Raw genomic sequence first — 18,952 nt, forward strand, 5'->3', positions numbered from 1 at the left:
TTCTCAGATACTAGGAGATTTGAGACTCTCAGGATATTTCTTTTATATGTGGTAGCATATAGTATGTCACAGGGAAGAGCTATAAGTTGCTTGAATGAACAGATAAATAAGTAGTCATGGGTAGCCAGGCAACCACATAGGGAAGAAGATGTCATCACTTAGCATTTTGGGGGGAACCGTGTCACATTGTGCTAAGTTTCAAAGTTTGCAAAATTTCTACTTGTGGGGAAATTTTTCAATTTTAGAGATTATAATAATTAAACAGTGAAGCATTTCTAAGGCAATCAACCATAGAAAATATCTAGCCATGATTTTTCTAGTGCTGGTTTGGAATTGTGTGCCTAGATTAAATACCAAGTCATTGTAATGAGGTATGAGCTTGTTCTAGATTAAATTTGTGTATTTTATTCTTACTCACTTTTAAATACCCTTTCTTGATCCCTTATTTTTGGTTCATTGATGTGATTATCATTCCAATTTCTTGCCTCCTGAATAATAGAGTCTAAATTATTCTCATTTGGTCTTTGATTCTTTATTAAAACCCCTCAAGTCTAATGCCTAATGATACTATTGATGGATGGCAATAGAGCATTTAATCAAGGGCTTTTTTATTATTGCACAATATCTTTCTTATTCCATCTACAATAATTGTTGTGTTTTTAATGCATTTCTTCTTGTTATTGAATGTAAGAAGTTAAATAGACTTTAACAGATAGACATCATAGATACAAAGTCCCTAAAATGAGCTTTTTCCTAATAGTTGTTTTCATTTCTAATCGATATAATTTCATGGATGACACTTTTTTCTTCAGTGCAAGAGACTAAACCTAGGGCCTTACAAATGCTAGGCAAGTGCTGTACCACTGAACTACCTATCTAGCTGAAAATTCCTTTCTGAAAAGCTTTGAGTATTTATATAGCTGTCCTACTTCCTTTTATGTCCTTGTGTACAGTTATATCTCTCAAAAAATAAAAGAAGTGATGCATAGAAGAAAAGTTATTTCAGACAGAGGCTAGCCAGTGCATTTGGAAGCTGTAACAATTGTGTGAATTTAGTGAATGTGTTTAATTTTCCAAAAATCTGATCTCTTAAAATATACCAGATCCCTACTTCAATATACCTGTCATTGAATTTCAGATTAGTGAAATGGGTTTCTAATTGGTCTTACTATACTGGTTAACATAGTTAGATGGCAGATTAAAGCAACTGTAGTCAGTTGGTTAGCTTAATTACATAAGAGAAATTTATAGCATGTTTGGAATTTTGATATCATACAATTATTTATTTCATAATAAATAATTCCTCCAAATGCTCTAAGGAACAAAAGGAATGCTTATTAAGTGGCAATGATGGTGTATGTTTAGTTAACTGAAAAATACTCCGATTGGCTGGGAAGAAGTCTTGAGCTCTCACTTTTGAGATCAAATTTATTGACTCAACCTGGGTTCCTTTTCTCTATTTTCAGATTTGAATTGTATAACTATGCATGTGCTCTTGTCAAAAAGGAAGACCATGTCAGTGTGCAAAATGGAAGGAAAGTCCATTCTGTTACTGGACAACAGTAAGCTAAGACACATTTTCTACTAATTATTAAGCAATCATTATATTTCCTTATGAAAAAAGGAAAGAAACTGACAGCATTTTACACTTGCATGTGAAAGACATAATGTAGCTATACTGCATGGGAGAGGGAAGAGATCATTTCTAGGTGACAGAAATTTTTCCCAAACCTAAGACTTTTGCAGCAAAACATGGATTAAAAGGGGGCAAAAAAACTAAATAAACATGCATACCTCTTAGTTGTAAATTCCTACCATAGTTCCATGTGCCTTTCTTTTCAGTCATTTACTAATAAAATAATAGAAAATTAATGAAATTAGGTATACACAAAAAACATCTTAAAATGAATGGCTCCAGGAGCTAGACTTGCAAATAGGTAAATTTATGATGTGACATCCATATCTAAATACTATCTGTGGGCTACAGGCAGCCTGGTCCTTGCAGAAAGCACACAGCCAAAAGTACCCATGGTATCTGACGTGCATGAGACACTGTCAAGGGACAAACAAGGCCTCAGAGCACTAAGGAGAAGTACTTTGTAGGTTGATTCATCTATTTTTCTTGGTCTGATAAAAATACCACTTAAGATTCTCTACCTCTCTATTCTCTGATTTTATCTGCACCAATCTGTTAATTACTAGTAGACTTCCCAAATACTGCTTTTGTTAGGACAAAATTGTTTCTGCTTAAAAATAAAAAAGAAATTCCTTTTCCTCATTGAGTTTATTGGTACATTTTAGGTATACAGTACAGTTACATTCATCATTGGGATCTTGTACCTTTACATGACAGATTTCAGTTCTCATTTTTTCCCCTGTCCCTGCTCTCCCTTCACCTCTCCTCCTCTCCCACTTTACAAATACCTCATTTCCATTTTTCATATTTTTTTCTTTTCCCTTATTAACTTTCCCCTACCTTTGCCACTTTCCCTAAATCTTTAGACCCTTTCTTCCTATTTCACATTGTCCATTATAGCATTAGGATCTTACATACTATTATAGTTTATTCACACCAGAGAAACTATTTGGTGTTTACATGTGTGTGACTTGTTTATTTCACGTAGGAGTATATCCTCAATATGTATCCATTTTCCTATGGATGACTCTAATTTCTCATTCTTTATGGATGAGTAATATTCCATTTTATAGAAAAACCACATCTTCTTTATCCAGTCTCCAACTGATGGGCAAATGGGCTGTTTCCAGGTTGTAGCTATTACAAACTGTGCCACTATAAACATGGATGATATATCAGTCTGGTACGATTCTTTAATTGTTTTGGAAATATACCAAGCAGAGGGATGGCTGGGTCAAATGGAACCTCTAGTCCCAGCTCTATGAGGTATCAGTCTGGTACGATTCTTTTAATTGTTTTGGAAATATACCAAGCAGAGGGATGGCTGGGTCAAATGGAACCTCTAGTCCCAGCTCTATGAGGTATCTCCATATTAATTTCCATAGTGATTGCACCATTCTACACTCCCACAAACAAAGGAGAAGGGTTCCTTTCTCCCCACAACGCTGCCAACATTTGTTATGGTTTGATTTCTTGATAGAAGCCATTCTTTGTGGGGTGAAGTGGAATCTCAGTGTTGTTTTCATCTGCATCTCCTGAATGACCAGTGATATGGAAAATTTTGTTATATATATATACTTGCTGCTTTTGCTTCTTTGTCTGAGAAATGTCTGTTCATTTCAGATGCCCATTTTTGAATCGGGTCCTTATATTTGGGGGGTGATTGTGTTGAGTTCTTTATATATTCTAGATAATAGTTCTTTGAGGAGCAGCTGGTAAAAGTTTTTTGACCCTTATCTTTCACCATGCACTAAATTAAAATACAAGTGAATTAAAGATCTAAATATTAAAACAGAAGCACTAAACTTGCTGAAAGATAAATTAGGCAGAACTCTTGAATATATTGGCATAGGAAAAGATTTTATGAACAAATCCTCAGTAGCATAGGAACTAGCAGAAAGAACCAACAACTGGGATCTCATCTTATTAAAAAGCTTCTGCACTGCAAAAGAAACCATCAACAGAATTACAAGACAACATACAATAAAAAAGAAATTCTAATTTGAACTTTGACCTCTTAGAGTACTGTTAATTTTTTCATGAAACAAATATTTTTAGTAACAACTATGTGCCAGGCATTTTGCTACCTGTCAATGACTCAGCACACAACAAACATAACTACTGCTGGTGTTCTCATGAGTGACAGGATTATCCTCCCTTTTTCTATGCTGCTCCCTGCCAGCCTTATATCAAGAAAATATTTATCTCTATTTTCAAGATGTAGCTAGAATCTGATTGTGTCTCAGGCTGTTCCCTGCAACCATGGCGGACTGATCTCCTCTCATCACACACATGGGTTGGCAATAGTTTCCTACTAGATTTTCTTGTTTTTGGTCTTTTCACCCTTACACTTGGTCTACATCAACAGAACAGGAGCAATGATCTCAGAATGCAGGCCAGCCCAGATTAGTTTTCACCCAGAAATTCTACAATGGCTGCATTTCACACAGATCTAATTCTTGAGTCCTGCTTTCGACATCCGTCTCCATACTCAGTCTTTCCCCCCATTCTTTTCCTTGCAGCGGCACTGACTGCCTTCCTACCCACAGAGCATGCAACACCCAAGCCTCAGGGCCTCTGCAGTGTCTGTTCTATCTTCACTCAGGAATCTGCTGCAAGCTTTTGCTCTAGTGTCCCTTCCTCTGTGACACCTTCTCTGGACATATTCTTTGAGAATCTCATTCCACTCATGGTTACTCTATTCCTTTTCCTACTTTCAAGAATCACTTTCTAATATACTGTATAATTTTCTCACTCATTTTTTACACTCTTTATTTTTCTTTCTTCCTTGCTTAACTCAACCACATAAAGCCAGATTTCTTCACTGGAATGTCCTATAGAATGTGTGGCACATAGTAGGCATTCAATAAATGTTTTGAATGTTTAAAAACTGAACCAAGTATTTATAAATAAATACTTTTAAATTCTCATAATAATAGTTAACATATTTTACCCACTATTTGTTGCCATTGTTCTAAGTTCTTTTTTTTTTTAAGTTTATTGGTACATTTTAGGTACACAACACGATGACATTCATCATTGGAAATTTGTACCTTTATGTGATATATCTTGGTTCTTATTTTTCCCCATTCCCCTGCCCTTCCTTCAATCCCTCCATGCCTCCCTATTTGAAAAGACTTTGTTTTCATTGTTTCCTTTTCTCGTATTTTTCCATTCCCTTCTTTCCTTTCCCTACCCCTCCAGTTCCCCTAAATCCTTTATATGTTTGCATAAAATTTTACTTTATTCTTAGAACAATCCTATGGGTAGATTGTGCTATGTTATCTCTGTTTTAAGTATGAAAAATGGATGCAGATAGTAAATTTTGCCCCATCTTATGCTAATAAAGGGTAGAGTTGAGGTTCAAAGCAGGAAGCTAGGTTCCCAAAAAGGCCATATTCTTTTATTTTAATTTGATTGATTGATTAATTGGTTGAGACAGGGTACTGCTAAATCCAGGCTGGCATTGAACTCATGTAGCCCAAGTTGGCCTTAATCTCCCTGCCCTCTTGCCACAGCCTCCCAAATGCTGGGTTTACAGTAGTGTACCATCAAAATTACTCCCTACTACTTTCTTCTTGTTGTGTAAACAACAAGATGTAAAGAATACATAGGTAGAGGGGAATTGGACTAGGTATGGAGGATCAGCTGAGGTTCTTTAATGAAATGAGTGTAAAAGTTGTGATAAGAAAGGTGAGTATCATTTAGTTTATTGGGGAAAAAAAGAAACAGTCTTTGTAATGACCTGAGAAGAGCTTTCTAAAGTAAAGATTAGTTTGTGGCCAATTCAATGAATGTTACCAGGTCAATAAGATCTGTAATGGTCACACTTCCTCTTTTCTACACTGTGGTGCCCAGAAAAGAAGAAATCATCTCGTAGTTTGGTTGAACATCTTGTGTAGGAAATTATAAACATATTGTATGAATTAAACATAATTTCACTCAGGTTTTCAACATATAGGACAACATTTACATTGACAAGATGAAATTTTGGAGAAATTCTGTTCCTTCTCTGAAACAGCCTGGAGAGGATTGCTGTTATTGGGTTAGATGATGGTCCCTTGTGAGTGAGTGGGCTTCAGTAGCAGCACTGGAGCTGGAGGAAGAGACTAATTGGTTCTTGGAGGTGGCTCTGACAGCTTTGGAAAAGAGCTCTATTGTAAATATTCACAGGACTAACAGCATGAGATAGTGGGTAGACCTCTCATTTATGTCTCCATGCTTAACCGTCGATGGGGACAGTAAATAGAGCATGCACACACGACTCTCAGGTGAGGGTGGCATCTGGTTTCATCTTCCCAGTACCTATCTATTTTTCTTTCCATGTTCAGGGAGCTCCCCTGGGCATTCCCATGTAGTTCCAAACCATTCACTTGGGCATAAATAGAGAACCAAAGAGAGTTTCTAAGTATTGTGTTACAATGCACTTTCCTAACCATCCTGTGTTCACTTTACTTTCAATGTCGGGTGAGTTATAGACTACTAATTGTACTAAGACAGTTGACAGAAAGTGTACTTTTAGTACCTCACACAGAACAGTTCACAAGGCACATTTCTGGGGATCTTCTTCAGCAAAATTGAACTAGAACTGTAGGGACTAAATTTCATAGGTGTTAGTTTATTTTAGTCAACACCTTCTTATGAAGTCACTTGTGAGAAATATTCAATACCCACCTTTAAAATATAAGTTATATCTTTAGAATATATATCGCATGTGCCAACTGGCAATATTACTCAGGGTTCATATTTACAAAGTGGTGCTTATGATAAGGTTGGTAAGATCAAGAATCTAAACTCAATTTATCTCAGAAGGCTTGTTCTAGTTGTAATCCTAATAATTATCTTCTCCACCAAAACAAGGGCAGTTACTCTCTCCTGAAATAGGACTTGTTTTTCTAAATGCATCTAAATTTCCTCCCTTGAAAGCTTCTTGCTCCCATCTCTGCTACTTAAAAGTTTATCTCCTAGGACCTTCTCTGTTCACCCGAACAGGAAATGAGTGCATTTCCAACAGGAACTGAGTGTATCTCAAATAGGAAATGAATATATTCTATGCAGATCATGACACTGATAAAATCCTTTATCCATATATTCAAGAAATATACTTTCATACTACTATTTCAGCACTATGATAGGTTTGGAGACATAGCAGTGATAGAAATGAAGTTAGTCTTACATTTGTGAAATGTATGGTTAAACAGTACAGTAATAAATAAAATCATGAATTGTGTTGGAAACTATAGTGTGTTCTAGAAAAGAATAACAATAAATAAAGTAATTTAGATAGGAGGCTAAGAGAAATTTTTCTGAGGAAGTGACACTTTAGTTGAGATCTGATAAATGAATAAGGGTTATTCAGGCCAGGACGAGGGGAAGAATTTCAAGGCAAGTAGAATTAAGTTTGCAAAATTTGAGGAAGGAGAGGTCTTGGTGCATTCTAGGAACTGAAAGACAGTCATTGTCTTGCATTTTAGTTACCTATGTGTACTTTTTTATCTCTTTCTGCTGGATGAGAACTGACTTTTTATTTCTTTGTAAGACATAATGATTAGTACAATGTTTTTATTTAGTAAATACTCAAAGTAATGTGCTAGAGGACTCCTTCCAGTTACTGGAAGTAACCAATATTGAACTTACCTTCAATATTGAACTTCTTAAGGAATTAGAACAACTGGACCAAATACATGGCATGCTTAAGACAGTAGAAACAGAAAGAAGAGCCCTATCATCCCTGAGATGAAGAAATCTGTGTGGTAGGAGTTTCATATGAAGTCAGATTTCTGCATAGGACACTTCACTGTAATTTTGTAATAGGAAGATGGATTCCCAAGTAGAGAGTACAATGCCACTGAGCCAATGAAGTAGATATTAGAGTTGGAGGCTGCAAAGGCAACAGGAACTGGAGGGGCTATGCGTGGAAAGTGAGGTTGCTATACAGGGAAGCTAAGCAAGAAGTTTTTGTGAGAACTCATCTTGAATCCTTGGCTGAGAAAGGACTAAGAGAATTGCATTTAAAAGTCCTAGCAGACTGGCTTCTGGTCTGGAAGCAGGACGGATGCTGAAGGTTACACAGGCCTAAAAGATGTCAGAACTGGAGGCATTAGGAGTAGAGGCCTCTTTGGGCAACTCTGGCTTTCCATTAAAAACTCAGAAACACCATGTCCTCACAGAAGGGAAAACCCCTAGACCTAAGAAAAAGCTGAATGAAATCAACCCACTTTGCAAATCATATGAGGAGGATGAATGGGTCAGAAGATCTACACATCAGTTAACTATATGATAAAACAAAATTTGGCAGAATTAAAATGAATCCAGAAGAAATCTGATTTCCTACAAATAAATCCTTACAATAAAAGCTGTAGTAGAAAGAAGAATAAACAGGAAAATGTTATCCATAATCAAGGAAAAAATAGCAATAGAAGCAGATACTAAAAATTATAGATGTTAGAGATGGTAGATATGGATTTTTAAATTTAATTTAATTTTATTTTACTGGGGATCGAACTCAGAATCTAGCACTTGTGATGCCGATGGTGACACCACCGAGCTAAATTCCTGGCTGCAGATATAGATTTTAGAACAGCTGTTATAAACAAATTTAAAGATTTAAAGGAAAAGATGGACAATGACCTTTGAGCTGATATTGAGCAAAATTAAGTACAGTTAAGATCCCAGAAAAAAATGATTAGTTTACATCTGAAAATATACTTAAAGAATAACTGAAAATTCTCCAAATTTGATTAAAAAAATAATAATGACACACAGATCCAACAAGTTAAGCAAACCACAGGCAGCACAAATCAGAGAAACACAACTGTACATCATACGCAGTTAAAAAGGGATGTGAATGACTTTATATCATAAATTTGAGAAATTGAAGAGGACAAAATCCTAGAACAGTAGGAACTCCCTACAATTGACATAAAATGAATAAAAATCTGGAGTCTCTGTCTAATAAAGAAATCTAATTCACAATTAAGTACTTTCCTACAAAGAAAACCTAAGGCCCAGGTAGATTCTCTGCTGAATTCTATCAGATATTTAATAATGATTAAATTGATTTTACACAAACTATTTTAGAAAAAAGAAAAGTTGGCAACATTACTATTTCTTTTCGTGAGGTCAGCATGATCATAAAACTTAACACAAAGCAGGACATAAAAATTAAATTATACACCAATGTATCTTAGGAATATACTTATAAAAACGGTTAAATATTAGCAAATGGAATCCAATATTATATAAAAGGTGGGATACAGAACAATCAAGTGAAATTCATCATAGCATTGTAAGGTTGTGATGAGATTTTAAAAAATCAATCTTATTAAACAAAGAATAAAAATCATATAATTGCCTTAATTATCTTAATTGAAGCAACAAAGAAGCACTTGATGATATATTACACTCATTCATGACAAGCTCTCACCCTAGTAAGCATAGATAACCACTTTATCAATTTATAAATACTATCTGTGAAGAAAATTCAGCTAAATTTAGAATCGAGGGATACAACATTCTTCAATGCTAAGAGCAAGGCGAAGATTTCACTCTTATTACTTCTATCCAGTGTTGTACTAAAAATTCTATAATAAACCAATAAAGAAAACAAAATTAATAAAGGCATAAAGATTATAATATAAAGACATTTGTGTCACTTCATAAATGACATGATTTGTAGGATTGCATAGGCACAAAATCCTATGAAATGAAATGAATACTATCACTTGTGAATGAATTTGAAAATATCTTATGGTATAATAAGGTTAATCTACAGAAATCAATTGAAAATAGCATGAATAAGCCATTAAATAGAACCAAACAACATAAAATAGTTTAAATATTTAGAAGTGTATTTCCAGAATATATTAAGAATACCTATGACTAAATAATAAAAAGCAAACATGTATTTAAACCGAGGTAAATATGTTGAATAGACCTTTCCAGGAAAAAATTATTTATTTATTTTTTCTCATTAAGTATTTCTGTATATTTTAAGTATACAATATAGTTACATTCATCATTGGGATCTTGTATCTTTACATGATGTATCTTGGTTCTTATTTTTTCTCCATTCCCCTGCCCTCCCTTCACCTCCTCATTTACAAAGACTTTGTTTGCATTCTTTCCTTTTCTCATACTTTTTCTTCTCCCTTTTTACTTTCCCCCTACCCCTCCCAAGAATATTTTACATGAATGTATGTAAAGATGCCCCCAAATAGCATGTCATCAGACAAATTAAAACCACATAGTGATATTATTCCCCCCCGGCTCAGAATAAAAATATAGACAATACTATATGGTGACAAGGTTGACAGGAGCAATTAAATTTTATGCCTTGCTTTTGGGACTAGGTGTGAATTGATATACTTTAAGTATGTTTTTGTAGCTCCTTGTAAAGTTAACTTTGTACCTATTGGGTGAATTAATGTTTTTATCCATCGGTATTTTGTTTCTTTCTTATTGCTGTTGCTTGTAAGCCATCACAAATGTAAGTTATTATCATGTAGTTTTGGGATTTAGATTAAATTTTGATTAAATAAAATGTGAATGGTGCTGTAGACCCTAGGGGAAAATTTATTTTTGTGTATTTTCTGGGGGTGCCTGATTTCTTAGTTTGTGGTCTCTTTCTACCTGCAGAGCCATCAAGTCCAGCCCGGTCTTTCTCACATCGCCTCACTTCACCACACCCTGACTCTGACTCTTCTGCTTCTCTCATCCTTGTTTAAGGATGCTTGTGATTATGCTAGCCAGGTGGATTATCCAAGATTGGAACCCATTTTTAAGTCTGCCTGATCAGTAACATTAATTCCACCTGTTACCTGCATTCCCTTCATTGATGTAACTGATATAGGTATAGGTTCTGGGAATGAGATATGGACATCTTTGATGGAACATTATTTTCCCCATCATTGGTGTTTATCCAGAAGAAATGAAAGCATGTACTTATGACAAACTTGCACAAGCTTGATTAAAACAGCTTTTATTCATAAAAACCTAAAATTAGAAACAACTATTAGGCAAGCAAATTGTAGTAAATTATTAAACTTAGAAATTTCTGAGAAATAGGAAACAGAAATGATTTAACAGACATACTAAACAACCCCCCAACACATTATATTGAACATCAAAAGAAGGACTACACAAAAGAAATACTATACAATTTCATATTTATGATATTTAAGAACAGAAATTAATCTATGGTTATAAAGAGAAGAATACTAGTGCCTTTAGGGGACAACATAGACTCTAAAGGGGCATGAGTGGGAAATTTCTAAAGTAGATGATGTAATTTTGGATGAACTTGTTTTTATGTTCATTGTTATCTATGTATATATTGGTATTCAGATATGTATATTTCACTGTGTGTAAATTTTACTTGATAAAACAAATTTTAAAAGAGTAATAAGTGAACAACCGACCTACATTTCCAAAATTAAACAAAACAGAAAAAGAAAGGAAAGCAGGAGGTCAGGTAGGATGGGTAATAATCAAAACATCATTGAGCCAGGTGTGGTGGCGCATGCCTTTAATCCCAGCACTGGGGAGGCTCAGACAGGAGCATTGCTGTGAGTTCAAGACCAGCCTGGGCTACATGGTGAGTTCCAGGTCAGTCTCAACTACATCGTGAGACCCTGTCTCAGAAAAACCCAAAACAAACAAACAAACAAACAAACATCATTGCCGTTCATTGCTCTGAACTTATAAGTTCAATGTTTTAAATTAAAAGTTGTTTATCTAAACAATTGCAACCAATTTGAACATGAACAGTCTACATTTTTATCTTGCTGGAGATATTTTAGAGCTTTTTAAAATGTAAATCATGAAAATTTTTTGAAATTTCAGGTGAAAAAATGTTATAAAATATTCCCCCATGACACATTGGGCTTATACTTGTATGTATAAAATGAAGGCAGAGATCTTACCGACACCAACTAAATAGATTATGAAGCGCCTCCACACCTTCCACATTGCCAATTTCTTTGATGTCTCGTTTCAGTTAGAATCCCATGCTGAGCTAGACCATTTACTATCTCCTTGTAGATGGCTCAGGCTTGAGTTCCTGGGGTCAGGATAGAAAATAATTTGAATGACAGAGTCTACTGTTCTAGCTAGGATTCACTTCTCCTCCTCTTGACTTCCAGAGTGTTGACTAGAGTGGGTTTTCTACTCTTTTGACTCTTTTTACTCTCAAATGTTCCCCCACTAGCTTGTACAAATCTTCTTAGTTGATTGAGCCTTTAGTTCATGGATTTGCTATTTGTCATATGTTTTTATCTAAGTAATGCAGTCTAACTTCTCTGATAAGAAGCACTGCTACATATAAAAGATAAAGGTTACTAGAGCATCAAAAAAGGCAACTATACTGAGATGAATTCATTGGTAAAGTGTCTTCAATAAATTAGGTAATCAACAAAAAAGAGAATTTAGTATCTACTTTCTCTCCCTCTAAATTTCCTTGAATAGAAAGCTGGTACAGGGAAGATGGCAGAAATGTTCCAGAAATGGAGCATCCATGGGATTACTTGCCTTAGCCAATTTACTAAAAAGCCCATGAGATTAAGGTTCTGGTTAGTCAACACTGAACATGCTAAAGTAGAATGATAGAAGAAACATGTGCTTTGGGGAACCTGAAAAGTTCTGAAAAAATAAAGATATCAAAAATTTCAAGAGCAAGTACCATACATGCATTAGAATGAATCATAACAGGTCAAACTGAGATGAAAATCTGAGAAACACACTAACAGATGTGTTGTTGATGCCTGTGATCCCAGCCCTCTGGAAAGCTGAGGCAAAAGGGTTGAAGGTTTTAGCTCAGCCTTGGCAACTTTGGAAACAAGGGATATAGATATTTTGCAAACAAAAAGGGGAGCAAGAAATGGAAGGAAGGTGGGGAATGGAAAATAAAAAGAAGTAAGATATATTATGTCCAAGTACCAACTTTCCATGATGAATGTAACCATTGTGTACTGCAGACATGTAGTAGGGAAAATAAAACATTTTTGAACAGGGGTGGGGATGTAGCTCAATGTGAAGGCCCTGGATTCAATCCTCACTTCATAAACAAACAAATAAATAAATAATTTTAAAGAGAAAGAAAACAAAATAAGAAAAGCGTCCCTGAGAACTTTGGCTTCACCGAGTGGAGAAACAGAGGAAATGGCAGTGTTGAGGATCTATATGAGCAATACTATAATATCTGAGATTGAGAGTAAAGTTCAAATGATGTAGAAAAATGATGGTGATCTTAGCCACTAGCAAAGTACTGACATGAGTATTGATAATCACCACCATCTGCATATATTGCAAAGGTCAGTAGAAAAGGATTATTGGTATAGAGGGATAATTTATGTATTTTTAAAGGACATTTTCTTCACCTCACTGCCAATACCAGCTATAAATATCCTTCAAAACTTTGTTCAAGTTACTTCTCTATGAAAAGTGTTTTTTTAATCCTTATGAAGGAAAGCCTTAATTTGTTGAATGACAATCAACAAGCATTTTCAGTCTTAGTGCCGAGGAAGAAGTGTATTGAACCTAGAGAAGGTAATAAGAAGAAAATCAAATCACTGCTTCTTTGAGGGCAAGAATCCCTGCTAGCAGAGGAGAAAGAGGCAGGATCAGGAAGAAAGGACTGAAATGGCTATGTCCTAAGTCCCACATACAGAGCCCTGACAAAGCCCTGGGGAGTAATCAGAACAATGTACAAAAGCCCTAACTCCTCTGGGTTCTCTCCGCTGATAACATGCCCAGTAACAAGTAACCCAGGGTCCCACACATGCTAGGCAAGCATGTAACTACAGAGTCACAGCCTGACCCTGCATGAAGCTCTCTCTCTGAGAATTGTTAGTGTCAAGGAGGAGGCCTAAAGCTGAGGGTAGAGCAGACATTACTCTGTCATGCAAGCTCCAGTCCCTCAACAGTGTCGCTGCAGATAATCGGGTGGTTGCAGTGCTGCAGGTAACTGGAGCAAACCTCAAATACAGCTCAACTTCCCAATAGATAAACCAAATCTTAACACTAAACACTTTTCACCAAGGTGCATTTATTCCAAGGCAAAAAACTTATTTCCCCTGTGTCCAGTGTCCTTCCTAAGGCTTGCGCCACAAAATGTCTGGTTTCTAACAGAATGCGAAGAGAAAAGAGTACAGAGAAATCAGTGAAAATACAGAAAATCTGAAGAATACTTGCAAATAGTTAGACCTAATTCACATGTTTACCAACAATAAATGTGAATTTGTACCTTATTCACATTCATGCCAACAACAGCACAATATAATTCACTATGTTCAGCAACAGCAGGATACAAGGATGTATGGAACAATCATACTCTGGGTCAAAAAACAAATGTGAACAAATTGAAAATAATAGAAGTCACGCAAAGTACATATTTGGACTGCAATGAAATAAACTAGATATGTAAATAATAGAAAAATTGATGGATATTTGGAAAATGAACAACATATTTATAAATACCCCAGAGATTATTAAATAAGTCTTAATGGAAACTTAAAAATACAGGTGAATGAAAATAAAAATAAAGATAAAATTTGAATGATGCAGAAAACATGCTGTGTAGGGGAACTGAGTAGCATTAAGTTGTTACATCAGAAAATAAAGTTCTCAAATTAATAATTCTCACAAACTAGCTTTCTAAAAACTAGTATCTTAAACATGAAAAAAGAAGAAAATAAATTCAAAGCAAACAGAAATAAATGAGGCCAAAAGTTAATTACTAAAGACAATTTTACATTATTATCTCAGCAGACATGAAAAAAGCATTTGATAAAATTCAATGTCAATACATGATAAAAACTCTCACCAAAATAGGAATGGAAGGATGTATCCTTAACACAATATGATAAAACTTCAAAAAACCTGGAGTTAAGCTTCACACTGAATGATGAAAGGCTGGATGCTTTCTTTAGAGCTAAGATCAAAAACAAGAACTTATATCACCTCCCAACATTCTTATTTACTGTTGCACTGGAAGTTCTTGCCAATGCAATAATACAAGAAAAAAGGGGGAAATTTTTAAAAGGCAGGAGGATTAGAAAGGCAGAAAGAAAACTATCCCAGTTTATAAACAATAGGATTAACTATATAAAAATTCCAAATAATGCACAAATCTCATCAAACTGGTAAGTTAAACAGATTGACAGATAGAAACTCAATATACAAAAAGCAGTTTTATTTATATATGCTAGCAATGATTAATTGAATTAAAAATTTTTAAAAAGAACATTTCAAACAACACTTCAAAATGAATTAGCTGTAAATATAACAACATATGTGTAGAATTTATGTATTAAAATTAAAATGTATTAATGAAAGGAATTGGTAACAACTCCAAAAAAATGGAGCGATATGTTTCTGGATTATAAAACCTATATCTCTCATGTACACTAAAATAAAAACAGATCAAAGAGCTAAATGTTAAAGCAGAAACAACCTTCTGAAAGATGAAATATGTAAAAATTTTGAAGTCACAGGCACAGGTAAGGACTTTCTGAACAGAAATCCAGTTTCACAGGGAACAGTACAGAAAATCAACAAATGAATCACATCCAATTAAAAAGCTTCTGCACAGTAAAAGTAACAATCAACAGAGTGAAATGACAACCTACAGAAAGGGAAAGAATTTTGCCAGCTATTCCTCAGACAGAGGGACTAATATTTAAAATATATAAATAATTTTTTAAAAGATCTCTCCAAATAAAAAGATCCAATAAAAGCTGGGTATGTGAACTGAACAGACACTTCGCAAAAGAAGTAGTACAAATGGTCGATAAACACGTGAAGAAATGGTCAACACCACTGGCCGTTAGAGAAATGCAAATTAAAATAACACTGGACTGGAGGTTCCATTTGACCCACCCATCCCTCTGCTGGGTATCTTTCCAAAAGAATTAAAAGAATCATATCACAGTGATACATGTGTACCCATGTTTATAGTGGCACAGTTTGTAATAGCTAAAACTTGAAAACAGCCCAATTGCCTCGCAGTTGGAGACTGGAATAAAAGGATTTGGTTTTTCAATAAAATGGAATACTACTCAGCCATAAAGCATGAGAAACTAGAGCCATTCATAGGAAAATGGGTGCATATTTAGGCCATACTCTTAAGTTAAATGAATAAGACATAAATGTGTAATACCAAATAGTTCCTCTGGTGTGAAAAACTAAAAGTGTAAATAAAATTCAAATTGTATAATTAATAATGTGAAACAGGTCAAAAAGGGCTAAAGATTTAGGGGAAGTGGGAAGAGTCAGGGAAAGGAAATAAGGGAAAAGAATAAACATGAGAAAACAAAAAAATGGAAACAAAATCTTTGTAAATAGGGGAGCAGGAAGTGGGTAAAGGGAGAGCAGGGGTATGGCGTAAAAATGAGAACCAAAATCTGTCAGGTAAAGGTATAAGATCTGAATGATAAATGTAACTGTATACTTAAAAAGTACCAATAAATTCAATGGGGGGGAAAAAAACCCAAAAAACACTGGGATTCTATGTCATCCCAGAAAGAATGGCCATTAAGAAATTAAATAATACCAAATTCTGGCAAGGCTGTGGAATAAAAGGGACACTTCTACATTGTTAGTGGGAATGTAAAATTTTACAACCATTATAGAACTTAGTATGGATATTCCTAAAAAGAAAAGAAAAGAAAAGAAAAGAAAAACCCTGGAAATTCCATTTTGCCCAGTTATTCCCCTTCAAGTTATCTTCCTGAGTTAAAGACAAAATATTACAGTGCTGAGTTTCATATCATATTTATAGCAACACAATTCACAATAGCTAAATCTTGGGAGGGGCCTCTATGTCCATCAACAGATGAATAAAGAAAATGTAGTATTTATACACTGGGGAGCACTACTCTGCCAGAAAGAAAGATAAACCCAAGCCATTTGTAATAAAATGGTTGCATTTTGAGACCATAATGTTAACGGAAATAAATCTTGCACATAAGCTTTAATATCACATTGTTTCACTTATATGAGAAAGCCAAATAGTAAATACAGAGTAAAGTAAAAGATGAATAATAGAAAAAGAGAGAGATAGATCATTCTCAAATGGGAAACTAATCAAGAGATTTAAGGAGAAGGGGATGGAAAAAAAGGCAGAAAGGAATAAAACGTGTTAGGTGTACGTATCAACTCTATACAGGAATGTAAACATTACTACAATCATGTACTAATACTACCTAGACCATGAAAAATAATCTTCAATATAGCAAATCTTTTCTTTTAGATTTAATCTAAGGAGCCAATGTAGTCTCATTCAAGGCCCAAGGATTTTTTTTTTTGTCTGTTTTTTTTTTAGATAGAAATTGTCAAAGTGATTCTAAAATTCACATAAAAGACTAAGGCCACCAAACCACTGAGCTAAATCCTGGGCCCCTAGCAAAAAATACTTTTTATAAAAACAAACAATTTGGAAAATATTTGCTAGAATTGAAGACTTATAGATTTGTTGTTTCTGAAAGGATAGGCTTATAATAATGGAAAAAATAGAATTCAGAAATAGATTCACACAATACAATCAAGTAATTTTCACTAAGAGTACAAATCCAATTTAGTATAGAAGAGATAGTATCTTCAAACAGTTATGGTAGAAAAATTGGCCATTCATAGGGAAAAAAATGAATGTCAAACTTTATGAAAATTGACTTAAAATAGATTATACACCAGAATGTGGCATGTAGCATAATCAAACTTCAAGAAAAAATGTAGAACAGTATTTTAGGTTAAAGCTAGTGTTTAGATGTTACACTAAAGAGATGGTTCCCCAAAGTAAAATGTGCTAACACCATTTTCTCAAGTGAAAGTGTATTTACTCTTTGAAAAATATGGTTGAGGATGAAAATACAAAAGATACTTGGAAGAAGCTATTTGCAAAGTACACATCTAACAAGGGCCATATTTCTAGAATATATAAAGAACTCTCAAAACTCAAGAATAAGAAAACAAAGAAAGAAAAACAACAAAGAGATGCCCAAAATATCTGAGCAAGCACATTACTAAAGAAAACATACAGATAGAAAGTAAGAATATGGAAATATGAATCATTAAGGAAATTAAATGAAAATTAAAAATGCATCTTATATTAGAGTGCCTAGCATAATAATAATTGAAAATCAAAAAAATATTGAAAGACAATAAATAGGTACTTTGAGTAATGGGCAACTGATTCTCCTATAATTGTATAGCAGTTATTGTGGGAATAAGAAATATCACAACTAGAGGATACAGCTTGGCAGTTTCTTATAAACCTCAAAACATAGTTGTCACATGGCCCAGCAATCACAGTCTACATCGATGGAAACTTATTTTCACATAAAAATCCATATGTGTATGTTTAGCATCAGCTTTGATCAATATGAACAATAAAGGGACGCACCTCAGCTAGTCTTCATTCACCTGGGAAACATATAACCAGCTGCAATGCATTTATATGACATTATATTAATCGTTAATTTAAAAAGAATGAACCATTTCTTCATGCAAAACATATGTATTCATTTTAAATGCACTCAATAAAGTGAAAGAAGCCTGAGACCATTATAGAACACTTTGGAAAAGACTGATCTATGGGAGCCAAAGAAAGATCAAAAGGCTAGGGTTTGGGAGGTAGATGAAGGAGGTCACAACACAAGGTAACAGGTGGGGATTATTATGCATTTTTGTTTTGTTTTTGGTACCTGGATTGATTTGAACCTTGTGCTTAGGAGGCAGGTGGCGGCACCACTGAGCTAAATCCCTGGCCCATGTAGGGATTTTTAAAGTGATAGAACTCTTCTGTATGCAGCTGGTATAGAAAATGCATGATTCCTTGAACTTGTCAAAGCCCACAGACATGTATTCCATGGATAAATAAATATTACTATACTCAGATTTTAAAATAAACAAGTATGAGAAGGGAAATATGAAATGCACACTGTGGCACATTAAACAAAGTACATTATGAAAGAACAGAATTTAGGTCAGTGGTGGTGCTGCCTGCCTTGCAAGCACAAGGTTTTGAGTTCAATCCCTGGTACCAAAAGAAAGAAAGAGAAAGAAAGGAAGGAAGGAAGGAAGGAAGGAAGGAAGGAAGGAAGGAAGGAAGGAGAAGGAAGGAAGGAAGGAAGGAAGGAAGAGAAAGATTTAATTAACGCAGGTAAATAACTTCGAAAACAGTTATTTTAGCTATTACTGGCCTACATAGATATAATTAATTGTTATTGTACCATTGTACTGCAATTGTTATTTTTTTTCCTACCAGGAATATGGTTTGTTAGTTCTGAAGCTCTGTGTAAACTAATGACTTACACAAGATTT

The 18,952-nt window shown here is 34.6% G+C and overlaps 1 long non-coding RNA gene across 1 annotated transcript in view; it reads left to right on the forward strand.

The window, feature by feature from the left end:
- Nucleotides 1–18,952, forward strand: part of LOC104864172 — a 200,867-nt gene that overhangs the window by 152,090 nt on the left and 29,825 nt on the right. Inside the window, exon 3 of the long non-coding RNA XR_004517718.1 lies at nt 1,467–1,562. This is a non-coding gene — a long non-coding RNA (uncharacterized LOC104864172). The remainder of the gene's footprint in view (nt 1–1,466; nt 1,563–18,952) is intronic.

The sequence above is a fragment of the Fukomys damarensis genome, unplaced genomic scaffold (assembly GCF_012274545.1).
Source record: "Fukomys damarensis isolate Sample0158 unplaced genomic scaffold, DMR_v1.0_HiC HiC_scaffold_17, whole genome shotgun sequence".
Taxonomy (NCBI): domain Eukaryota; kingdom Metazoa; phylum Chordata; class Mammalia; order Rodentia; family Bathyergidae; genus Fukomys; species Fukomys damarensis.